Here is an 11,111-nt window from a genome sequence, read left to right as displayed (position 1 = left end):
GGGCCGACACCTGAAGAACCCCTGTCCCCTTCAGTGCGGGCGGGGCAGGCGAGTCTCCTGTCTGCTTCCCAAGAAGCCCCTGCTTCAAGCCCCGCTTCCCTGAGGTTTCTCTTTGTGTTTGTGTGGGGGGGAGTGACAACCCTCCTCTTCCTCACCACCTGGAGACAGGTGAGGCCCAGGGGCCTCTGGGAACTGGGATAAATGGGGGGCCTCCCACTCTCAGAGAACCCCCAGGTGGTCCCTCCAGTGGGGTCAGAGGCAGGTCAGGGAGGGGCGACTAAAGCAGCCAGGCCAGACCCCAAAGGGTGCCCCCATCCCAAGGCCAGTCTCTGGTGGGGAGAGAACCCCCAAATAAGCCCACCCCTTGCCCCTTCCCCATTATGTCTGCCCCGGGGGCACCTTTGCCCCATTCTCCAGAAGAGGAAAGGGAGGGTAAATTTCCTAAGGCCTCGCTGGAGTCCCCCGCGTGAGCCTTTTGGGCACCCCTTCCCCCACCCTCACCGGGGTACACAGCCTGTAGAGCAGCTACGCCTTGGGGACGCGACTGTCTGAACTGCAAGTCTGTGCAGGGCCCTTTCTGTGTCTCAGTTTACCCTTCCTGCCTGCCCCAGCGAGCGTGAGCACCAGAGCACGAGAGGACAGGTGGTGTCTGTGTGCCAGGAAGTCAGGGGCCTGGATGAGCCAGCCCCCAGCTCGCGGAGGGTGGGGGGGGATCAGACAGCAGAGTGGCCTGGTCCACGTCCTGGAGTGGGATAGGGCTAAAGGGGACCCTTGCTCATGCTTCGTGCCGGGGACTCAGCATTAGTAACTGTGTGCTGTTTGCCAGGCACACACTCTCCTGATCCAGCTTGCAGAGATGATGTCACGGCACGTTCTGCGTCTGTCTCAGGACCCAGGTAGAGAGGGGTGCGAGCTGGGTTCCCCCTTCATTCCCATGCCCTGTCCAAGTGTAACACTGCCCTCGGACCGAGGGTTTCTGTGCAGTTTGAGGTTGTATGTCATCACGCCCATCCTTCCGGTGGCAGAACAGAGGTGGGAGGGAAGGGTGCGTCCAGACGATGGAGGAGCCCCCTTCCTCTCTGGATTCTGAATCTTGGGGGGAGAGGTTCTGGCTGAGCTGAGCCCCTGCCTGGGCCCTCAGTCCCACCCTCCGACAATCACAGATAATTAAAAATAATCGTGGGATTTAAAAATCAATCGGCCTCATAAAATGATCACATCCCAGGCCCAGAAAGTGTGGATCAGGCAGGGGCTGGGGGCGGGGGGGAGGGGGTGTCTCTGTGGGTGGAGAAACAAGGGTGGAAGGACGCACCCCCAAATGTCAACTGAAGGGTGCTCCATGGGGGTCACGTAGCCTTTTGCTTCCTTCTTTCTGTATTTCCTGCAGATCGAGGATCATTTTCATTTTGTAACAAGCGTGTGTGCTTTTCCTGTTCTAATGGGGAGAGCATCCATTTTGAAGGAAGAGAGGTGGACTAGGGGCTTTGAGAAAAAGGGGTCCTCTCCCCTCTGCTGCCTCAGGACCTGGACACCCAAATCTATGAAGCCAGCCTCAGCCAGGGGCGTGCAGCCCCCCACCCCTCTGAGGCTGGTGGGAGTTGGACTCCCCCAGGGACGGAGACCCCACTCCCCGCCCAGGCTGTGCTCCCACTGGGAGACTGAGCAAAATTTCTCCAATCTCCAGAGAGGGAGGGAGGTGGCCCCATAGAGCCCCAGAACCCGCTTCCCCCACCAGCGGCCTTTTAGTAATTAGTAAAATAGAATTGAGCCTACCACGGGGCGGGCTGGTGGCTGGAGCCTGATCGATTTGGGTCATTAGGCAAATTGCTGGCTGCGGAGGGGTGGGCTGGGTGGGGGCAGGGCGCCCCCATTCTCGCCCCTGCGGGGACCTCGGCCACTTCGAGGAAGCTCTCCCGCTTCAGTATCCCCTCCAGGAAAATCGGAGTTCGACCCCCGGACCCCGCATGTGCACTGGTGGTGCCTACGTGGGTGCTGGGCTGCCCCCCACAAACGCCCACCCTCTCTGTGCCCAGCCGGGCCTCGGAGGACCGAGAAGCACAGGCTCAGGTCCTGCCAACCTGGAGGCTCCGAGTGTCCAGCCAGCGGCGGGAGGGCATGCTGGGGTTGGGGTCCCCCACTCCCACCCTTGGGGCCCAGCCATCACCACTTCACTCGCCATAACCCCCCCCACGCCCCGCCGCAGCCCCCAAGCTGGACTCCTCTAGTGCCCCGCACCTCTTCTCTCGAACAGGCTGGGTTCCCTGTGATTCTGGCTCCCGCTCCTCAGCTAAAAATATCTGGGGGGGGCCGTTATACCCCAAGTTTTTCCTCTCCAGGGCTGCTCCGTGGTTCTCGGCTTGATTTGATTTGTCTCCCACGGAAATGAAAGCCGCCGGACCTGCGCACCCCCTTCTTTTATTAGAGTGAAGTTTTAATAGATGGTGACTAGTAATGCCGCCCCCGCCCCCCGTCCCCTGGAACCCAAGATCGCTTGCAACTCCAGTTCCAAACCTGCAGACGGCCCAAATCCTGGCCGGCGCGCTTGGTGGGCCGCGTCCTGGCGCCCAACTCCTGTGCCTTCGTTCGGACGGGGTCAGAGGGCTACTTAGATTTGTGGGGGGAGGGTGTTAAGATTTTCTGGCCTGTCGAGGGTCCCGGCGCGGCTGAGCGCAGGGCGCCCCCAAGGTTCTACTCTCTGGACGTCGGCCGTGGGGACATTCCCGGCGCCGAACCTGAGGCGCGGGCGACACTGGGTTTTCGCCCCTGGCGGGCCGGGCGTCCGAGCTTCTTGCCCCCGATCGGGGGCGCTGGGTCGCGCGGGCCGGCGGGTTGGATGCTCCCGCGGGCGTGTTGGCGACAGCTGCGCCAGATCGATCCCCGCGCCCGCCCGGACTCGGTTGCCCCCGCCGCGGCGCGCGGCTCCATGGAGTCCTGGCCGCTCCCGGGCCGCGCCGCCCGCCGCGCGATCGGCAAACACGGCGCTTGTTTGCGCGGGGCGCTGGGGCGGGGTGTGTGTCCGGGTGCCTCGGGTTCTGCTCCCCTCCCCCAGCGGCGGGGCCTCCCCGGGTCACAGCGGAAGGAATTCCGTGCGCCCCACTACTCGGGCGTGGGTGGTCGTGGTCAGGCCCGGAGGGCGCGGGGGCTGGTCTGCTCAGCTCAGGCCCGCACCGCGCTGTCCGCGCCTCAGTTTCCCCATCCGGAGGGAGACACGCAGGGATGGGGGACCCCAGCGCGCCCAGGGTCTGCTTGCTCTCCTCCCGCCCCTTCAGCCCGCTTTCGCCTCTCCTGCGCCCTGCGGGTCCAGCGTGGGTCCGGAGCTGGGCTGGGGGCTGGAGCCTCAGACGGCGAGGTTGTAAATATGGCGAGGCCCAGCTGCAGGCGCAGCCAGAGGGGTTGGGGACACGAATGCGCCCCCTACCTCAGGCCCGAAACGCTTCTCTCTGGCCTTTGCCGAGACCACCGCCGCCCCCACGGACGGAGCGCGGAAACTAGGAGTCTGTCCGGAAGTTTGCAGTCGGGGAAACTGAGGCCAGGCCAGGCAGGGCACCGATGCCGCCTCCTAGAGAGTGGCGGAGAAGGACAGGGCGCGCTGGGGAGCTCGATGTCGCCCGACTGGCCCACTCGCCGCCCGCGACTGTCGCGGCACCGCAGGCCGCGGACGTCCCGCGCGCAGCGAAACCCGCGTCTGGCGCTGCGCCCCGAAGCGGCCCAAGCACCACCCCTGCCGCGCGGCTCGGGACCCCGGCACCCGCGGGAGCCCCCCGCCCCCTCGTGGCCCGAACGCCCTCCGGCCCTAGCCGGGAAGGAGGCTGTGACAATTAAAAATGTAAACGTGTGTGTATTTCATCCTCAGCGCGCTCTTTTTCGAAGAGCGGCGGCGGCAGACCCTGGCGCCCGGGGTCGGTTTGCGGAGGCTCCAGGCTGGGATCCGGCGAGGCTGCAGCGGGGTGCCCTCGGCGCCCCTCCAGGAGCCGCCTTGGCCGGGGTCCTGGCCGCTGGCTCCGCGGACCCCGAGCACTCCAGAGCGTCCGGCCCTGGGCCTAGGAGCCCAGGACGCGACGACACAGGCGGGGAGGACAGGCCCGGGTGAGCGCCCACTTTGCAGACGCGGAGACCGAGACCCCGCCCCTCCGGCTGCGAGCGTCAGACGCCCCCGCTTCTGGTGCGTTACTCTCGTTGGCATCCGGCCGGGAGCCTCACCCAGGCCTGGCGCCCCATTAACGTGCCGTTTATCTGAACACACCCGCGCCCTTTCGGCCAGGCCTGGGAGGGGGAGGGGAGGCAGAGGCTCCGCCCCCTGCCCCCGAGGGTGACCGCCCCCCTCCCCCTGTCGCCCTCCAGGTGTGTCTCCTCTGCCGGCACCCCTGAGGGGTGAGGGGGCCCAAGAGACCTCTCTGGGGACGGGGCGCGTGGAGGAAGGGAGCTGGAAAATTCACCTGGTTTAACAAACCTCTGTGCAGCCAGCCCCTGCCTCCCAGGTGTGGCTCCTAAGCTTGGGGAGGCGGAGACGACGACTGCACCGTCAATCACTCAGCCCTCCGGGGTCTGGACGGGCGCCGGGAGAGCAGACTTCCTGGAGGAGAGGATCTTGAGGCCGGGTTTTGCGGGATGTGTAGGAGTTCGGGTCAGGCAGGCTGCCTCAAGGGATGAAAAGACCCCCTTGTGATCTGGGGAGGAAGGGAGTACGGGCAGGGGCAGGTGGCAGGCATTCACTGCGCACATCGCAAGCCTTCATCAAGGATGTGTTTGTCGAATGAGTCAATGAGATAAAGCTGGGGCTGGGGGGGCGGTGTCAAAGCCCCGCCCCGGATGCCACGCTAGGAGGGGGCTGCGCTTTCTCGTGCGAGTTGGGCAGCCAGCGGGAGAGGGTCCCAGGCGGCCTTTAGAACGACTCCCTGCGGCCTCAGGCTGCACAAAGGGGGTCATCGGAGAAGCAGTGAGCGTAGAATGGTGGACCCCCCCACCCCAGTGCGGTGTGAGTGTGGGGGAGCTGTTTGTTCCTGAGCCCAGCGGGTGAGTCACTGTGTGCAGGAAGGAGAGGGCTTCCTCCTTCCTTCAGCCATCAGCGGCCCCTCCCCCCTCCCCAGGCGCGGAGGTGGGGGTAGGGTCCGGTTTGGGGGGAATGGCTGACGCTCCCAGCAGACCTCTGCTCTAGCTGCCTCCCCCACCCCCACTGCTCCGAGCTGAGACTGTGATTAGTCCCATTTTTCAGATGAGGAGATCGAGGTATGGGAGGTTGGGGATTTGCCCGAGCCCCTCAGCCGGCCAGCTCGCCCCTGGTCTGCAGGACTCAGTGGCCTCAGGCCGGGTCTCAATGCGCATTCAGTTTGCGGGTGTCGTGGGGGCTCATGGGCGTGTCTGGCAGGCGAGAGTTGGCTTGGTGGCGACACTGAAGCCCGGCTGAGTTTGCAGGGCACGGCGTCCCAGCCCAGGGCCCTCCCCTCCAGCTCAGCCCTTTGGCCTATCCCAGGGAACCCAGGACCCCCGCCCCCAGCCCCAGCCCCTGGCATTTATGGGCCAATGGCCAGGAGACAGGGCCTGCACTCCAGGGGTTCCCTGTTCTGGGGCCTGTGACTGGCAGCCAGGCGCGGGACAGGGATAAAGGCATGGGGTGTCTGGAACCCGTCTGTGGGGTGTCTGTGGCACCCGCCACCCGTGGCTCAGCCCTGGCCAGTTAACCGTTAAGGGAACCAGGAGGGAAGGGCCAGCTGGGCTTCTCCTAAAAAAGGCTGCTGCTTCCCCACCTGAGCTCTCGAAATTTTTTATTTTTTTAAGAATTCAAAAGGGAATTTTATTTGTTGAAAATACGACATCTTTGCAGTTCTGACCATAAGATTCTCTTTCTTTCCCTCTAACTTAACAAAAACAGTGTTAATCTTGGCATTTTCATTAGCGATTAACTTTTAACCAGGACATGCTACTTTTTCTGTTTACTGATCTTTTTAATATAATCCCGAAACTACCGAAATTTTTGATGAAACGATTTAATACGGTTCCACGTGGTGTGGAATTTTCAAGAACGTGGGAGAATTGTAAGTACGCCTGAGTTTTAACAAGACTCTTCTTTCTTGACTCCAAATGTCCTGGCACCGAAGGGCCCAATGCTGCCTTCGGATAGGAGGCTGGACCCCAGAACCCCTCAGGATCCCCTCTGGTGACGCCCCCTCCCCCACGAAAAGTGCCAAAACTTCCTCGTAACTGGAAAACAATTCAGGACAACGAGAAGGGACAAAGTGATCTACACACAACTAGGCCCTCAGCATCATTTGAGAAAGAGAAGACCCAGATCTCATACATTCAAAATAAAAATCCCTCAATCCCAAGCACATGCTCTGTCGCTCAGTCTGCACCCTCATGTCACTTCCAGGCTTTGCTGGGAACAAAGGCAAATGGAGAAGAACCGTCTGGACGAGAGAAGAGGAAAAGTAAGGACTGGGCCAAGGACTGGGTGATCTCAAACCACCTCCAGAAATACTAACTCCACCCCGAGCCCCAACATACCAAGTGACAAGGCGAAATGAAGTATAGACAAAGGGATGGCATTCAAGGTGAGCGTGAAAGGGCTGTCTCCCCGAACACTCTCGGTTCTGGGGGAGACAAAAGCAGGCAGGAAGCAGGAAGTCAGGGGCCTGAAAGACGAAAAAACAAAACCGCAGAACCGGAGGACTCGCTGCCCCTGCCCTACCGCCAGAAAAAAAAAGCAAACTTTTTTCTCTTTTGCTCTAAATGCTGATTTTTCTGAAGTGTGCTACGCTGACGGTAGGGAAACTGGCACGATTTAAATGAGCCCTGTCGGGGGGAGGGGAGGGGGAGAAATGGCGTGGATGACAGAGGCTCGGTTCATCCCTCTGGCGACCCCATCAAAGTCGTGATGGAAACAAGGAGCAGCAGCAAGAAAAAATCGCCTGGGATGTCGATGAATAAGCCACACAATTAGGGAGAAGTCCAAGACAGCACCCTGCACTGGCAGAAGGTAGGATGGGGACAGGACGTGGGGCTGCCCGGTCTCGGCTAAGCTCTCGAACTTGACCCCTTGGGGAGCCCCAGGCCGGGGATGGGGGTAGGGGGAGCAGAGTCTGGCTCGACACCACCCCACACACTGCAGGAGGGGTGTGTGTGTGTGTGTGTGTGTGGCCTCGGTTCGTTTTGCTGGGAGGGAAAGGGGGGCCTTGATGCTCCCCACCTCTCCCTCGCCGTCCTCCTGTAATGCTGGTGAGCCTCCCGCCCCATATCCGGCAGCGGGGCGAGGCCAGGCGGTCACCCATTTTACAGGTGGGCATGCTGAGGCTCCCACTCCCTGGCTACCTTCACAGCTACAGACCTGGGGTGTGGACTCAGGCCCCCGCCGATGGGATCTGGGTCCGCACCCCATCCGTTGTGCCTCAGTTTCCCCATCTGCCAAATGAGGATAAGGTCTAATCGTTGCGAACCGGTACAGGTTAAGCGTTTGGACCTGGCCCGGTGCGTGCTAGGTGCTGCTGTTCTAATGCAGACAGCTGGAATCCAGGCTGAGTGACAGCCGGGAGCGGAAGGGGCGTCCTGGGACCGCGCCCGGGAGGGCCTGCGGGGACCCCGCCTCATCCCCCACAGGACGGTGGCCCCGTGCCGTGGGCTGGCTGCCCGTTGCCTGTTTCTCTCCCGAGCCTAGAAGGCACAAACCGGGCTGCGTGTGTCCCAGCGTCCCCATGGCCCAGCTCCGGCCGGGGGCATGCGGTGGGGACATGTGCCCGAGAGGCCCGTCCAGTCGCACCTGAAGCATTGGGTCGGGGCCTGTCCAGGTCGTGGTGACAGCTGAGCTTATGGCGTGAGGAAGTGTGTGCCTTGGCCGTTGCCCTTCGGGGGGCTCCAGGAGGGGCCCTCAGCTGCTGGCTGGAGCGGGATGGGGGTTGCGTCCCAAGCGGGCCCACTGTGTGGCCTTCACGGCCCAGCACTCACTGTGCCGCCCACAGATGGGGGTGCAGGTGGGAGCGTGTTGGCAGTGGGCTGTTTTCGCCGCGGTTAAAGACGCCGGCTCTGAGCTAAAGCTGGGGAGGAGGCCGCTTCTGCGCAGCTGTCCTGCTGCTGGCTCCACCTGCTCCGAGGTCGCTTTGCCCATTAGCCTCTCTGTGTGTGTTTTAATTTAGAGCGAATGGCACGTTTAGCCCAGGCTCTCAAACCCGATGGCCCGGAATGGCGTCCACCTTCTCACTCAGCTTCTCAAGTCCCTTCCGTAGCCGGCGTTCTTGGCCGGGTTCTCATCTGTCCGAGAGGCATTTCCCTTGTCCCCACGAGGGCTGTCTTGGAGAGGATAAAATGAGAGAATTTATGAAAGCCCTTAAATGCTGACCAGATGGGAGCTGCTGTCCTTATTAGCCTGTTTCGGGGTCCCCGAAGTTGAAGTAGCGGGGTTGCAGACAGGCAGGGTAGCCAGAGAAAATAAATTAGAAGGGAGGTCGACGGAAGCTGTAGCTGGAAGAGAAGTTAGTCCACAGAACCCACACCATGTAGCCCTAAACCCTCGTCACAGGTGGGCTGCCATTTTTTTTGGCTCTGAGCTCCCCAACAGGCAATGCGAAAAGAGAAACACTTGCGAAGAGGTACTTCCGTGTGGCCATGCACACTTTCGTGGCCATGAGAAGGCACGGTCGTGGGCCCGTGACCATCCTACGTAAAGCCCTCCCCTTGAGTGCGGCTCACTTATATGGCAGAGGTGTCGTATGTCCCTCCCATGATTGCGTTGCGTTATGTAAGTCCCTGTCCTAGCAGATTCTCTTGCTGGCCTTGACAAAATGAGCTGCCATTATCGTTAGGGGTTCCTGGAGGGGCTGCGTTGTTGGGGGACAGCGGGCATGTCCTCGTTCCTGAGAATGGCCACCGGCTGACAGCCACCAAGGAAAAGGGAACTTCAGTCTGACAACCACAAGGACCTTGAATTCTGCCAACAGCCAGGAGAGCTTGGGAAAGGACTTTGAACGCTGGACAGTAACTCAGCCTGGCTGATGCCTTGACTGCGGCCTGGGGGCTGAGCGGAGGGCCCGGTAGCCCGTGAATGTTGTTCAAAGCTGGTAAATTTGGGATGATTTGCTATCGACAACTAATTAGCTAATACACGGGTGACATGCCCTTGCCTTCCGCGTTTCCATCTGCCGCCGGCTCAGTAAAGAAAGGCTTCCCGCTCCTTAATCAGTGGCGCTCACGGTCCTCGTCGGTGTTCGCGTTTATTGAGCGCCGACTGTGTGCAGTGTGCACTAAGCGTCCGATCTGGGTCATCTTGGCACGTCCCTTCTCCTGTCACCGAAAATCATGCTCCGTTTCCTGATGGGGAAACTGAGGCTTGGGGGTTTAAGTGAGCTCTCCCGGACTACGCGAGATGAGGCGGGGCTTGAGGGTGTGTGACCCCGTGGCCCCCTTTCCCTGACCCCGGAGCTTCGTCCCTCGCTTCCATCTTACCAAGCTCCTGGTTCTTCCCCCCGTGCAGCGGCGGCTCCCGGGGTGACCGCCCCGCCTCCTGAGTCGGTGCCCCAGATGTGGGGCCCGCTGTCGGCTTCCGCGAGCCTTCCAAGCAATCCTGACTCGTGCTTGACAGAGTGGCTTCTGCCACTTGCTGCCTCCAGACCTTGCACAGGTCTCTCCTCCTCATCATTCAGGTCTCAGCTGGCGTCACCACTCAGGAAAGCCACCCCCCTCCCTGGGCCCCAGGCTCGTCAGCCCTCCCTGTTTTATGGTCACACACCTCTGTGCCTCTTACAGGGGTCTTGTCACGATTTGTGGTGATATATTTTTTTTCCTGGAGTGTTTTTGCTTAGTGTCCTCTCCGGCCAGACCGTGAACTTTAAGGAGGCCGGGGCCTGGTGCACAGTAGGTGCATAGTAGTTGGCTGATGTGTGAGTGAGTGAGTGAGTGAGTGGATGGGTGAATGAATGAATGAACGAATGAACAAGTGAACGGCAGCCCCGACCTTCCCGTTTGCCCGTGGCCGTGAGAGAAAGGAAGACAAATCTTAAACAGCCAAAGACGGATCTCAGCCTGGAGCCGCCAGAAACACCGGCTCCCCTGGCAGGTTGCATCGACCCATGGGGGTGGGGGGCGCGGCAAGCTGCTGGCTTTGTGGAGGCGGAGGTGGGGGTTTGGGGGGGCTGCGCCAACCTGCTGGGCTGCGATCAAAACCCCCCCGCCCCACTCCCAGCCATGTCTCTGCAGACGAGTGTGGTCTGCCGGGGTGGGGGCGGGGGGCTGCGGTGTGTGCGTGCCTGTGTGTGTGCGCGTGTGCGCGTGTGTGCGGCGTGCGGCGTGCGGCCTTTGCAGCAACCAGGACAGAAAACCCTCTCAACACACAAAAGCTGGAAAGACACATTAAGCCCATTATCAATATTTTGCCTGGAAAAAATACAAAAAGCATTTTCTTCTCTGAAAAATTAATAACCTGGAACGGGGGGTGGGGGAGAGGCTGGGTTTGATGTCTGGTGAGTAGGGGGGAGATGGAGGCTTCGCTCTGCCCCCCGGTGGGTGCCTGGGCCCCTCCGAGCAGCACCCCCACCTTCTCCTCATCACGGTCAAGTCCCCAGTGGGCATCCAGCCTCAAGCTGGGCCCCTTAACCCTGGAGGGGGCACCCTCCCCAGCCGAGCCCCTCCCAACTCTCCCCCAATGGGCCGTGTCCTCCTGTATCCCTGTTTGTGCTTCTGCTGTTCCCTGTCCCTCTGGAAACTCCTACGCTACCTGCGAAGCCCAGCTCCAATGCCCCTCCGTTCAATTGACGTCCCCTCCCTTCCCCAGGCCGACCACAGCAGCCTCAGCCGCCCGGGACTCCCCACCATCTGGGGCTTCCTGACAGCTGGAGCGAAGCCGGCTCCACCAAGACCTCAGCAACGCGTGGGGCTCCCCATCCCCCGTAGGCCCGGAGAGAAGATTCTGGATTCTGGCTGGGGAGGAGGAGCAAAGCCACCTTCTTCCGAGGTCTCAGTTTCCCTTTTTATAAAACCAGAGGCTTGGATCAGATTTTAAATTTCAGAATCACCTATTTACTCACTTGCCTCCCAACACTTACCGAGCCCCTTCTTTGTGACGTTCTAGCCACCACAAGAAAGACACTGGCCAGCGCCGGGGGTCTCGTAATGCACCGGCTGCTCCCCTC

The sequence above is a fragment of the Pteropus medius genome, unplaced genomic scaffold (assembly GCF_902729225.1).
Source record: "Pteropus medius unplaced genomic scaffold, Ma_sr-lr_union100, whole genome shotgun sequence".
In the NCBI taxonomy this organism is placed as follows: Eukaryota; Metazoa; Chordata; class Mammalia; order Chiroptera; family Pteropodidae; genus Pteropus; species Pteropus medius.
The sequence above is the reverse complement of the archived record's forward strand: the minus strand, read 5'-3'. Positions refer to the sequence as shown.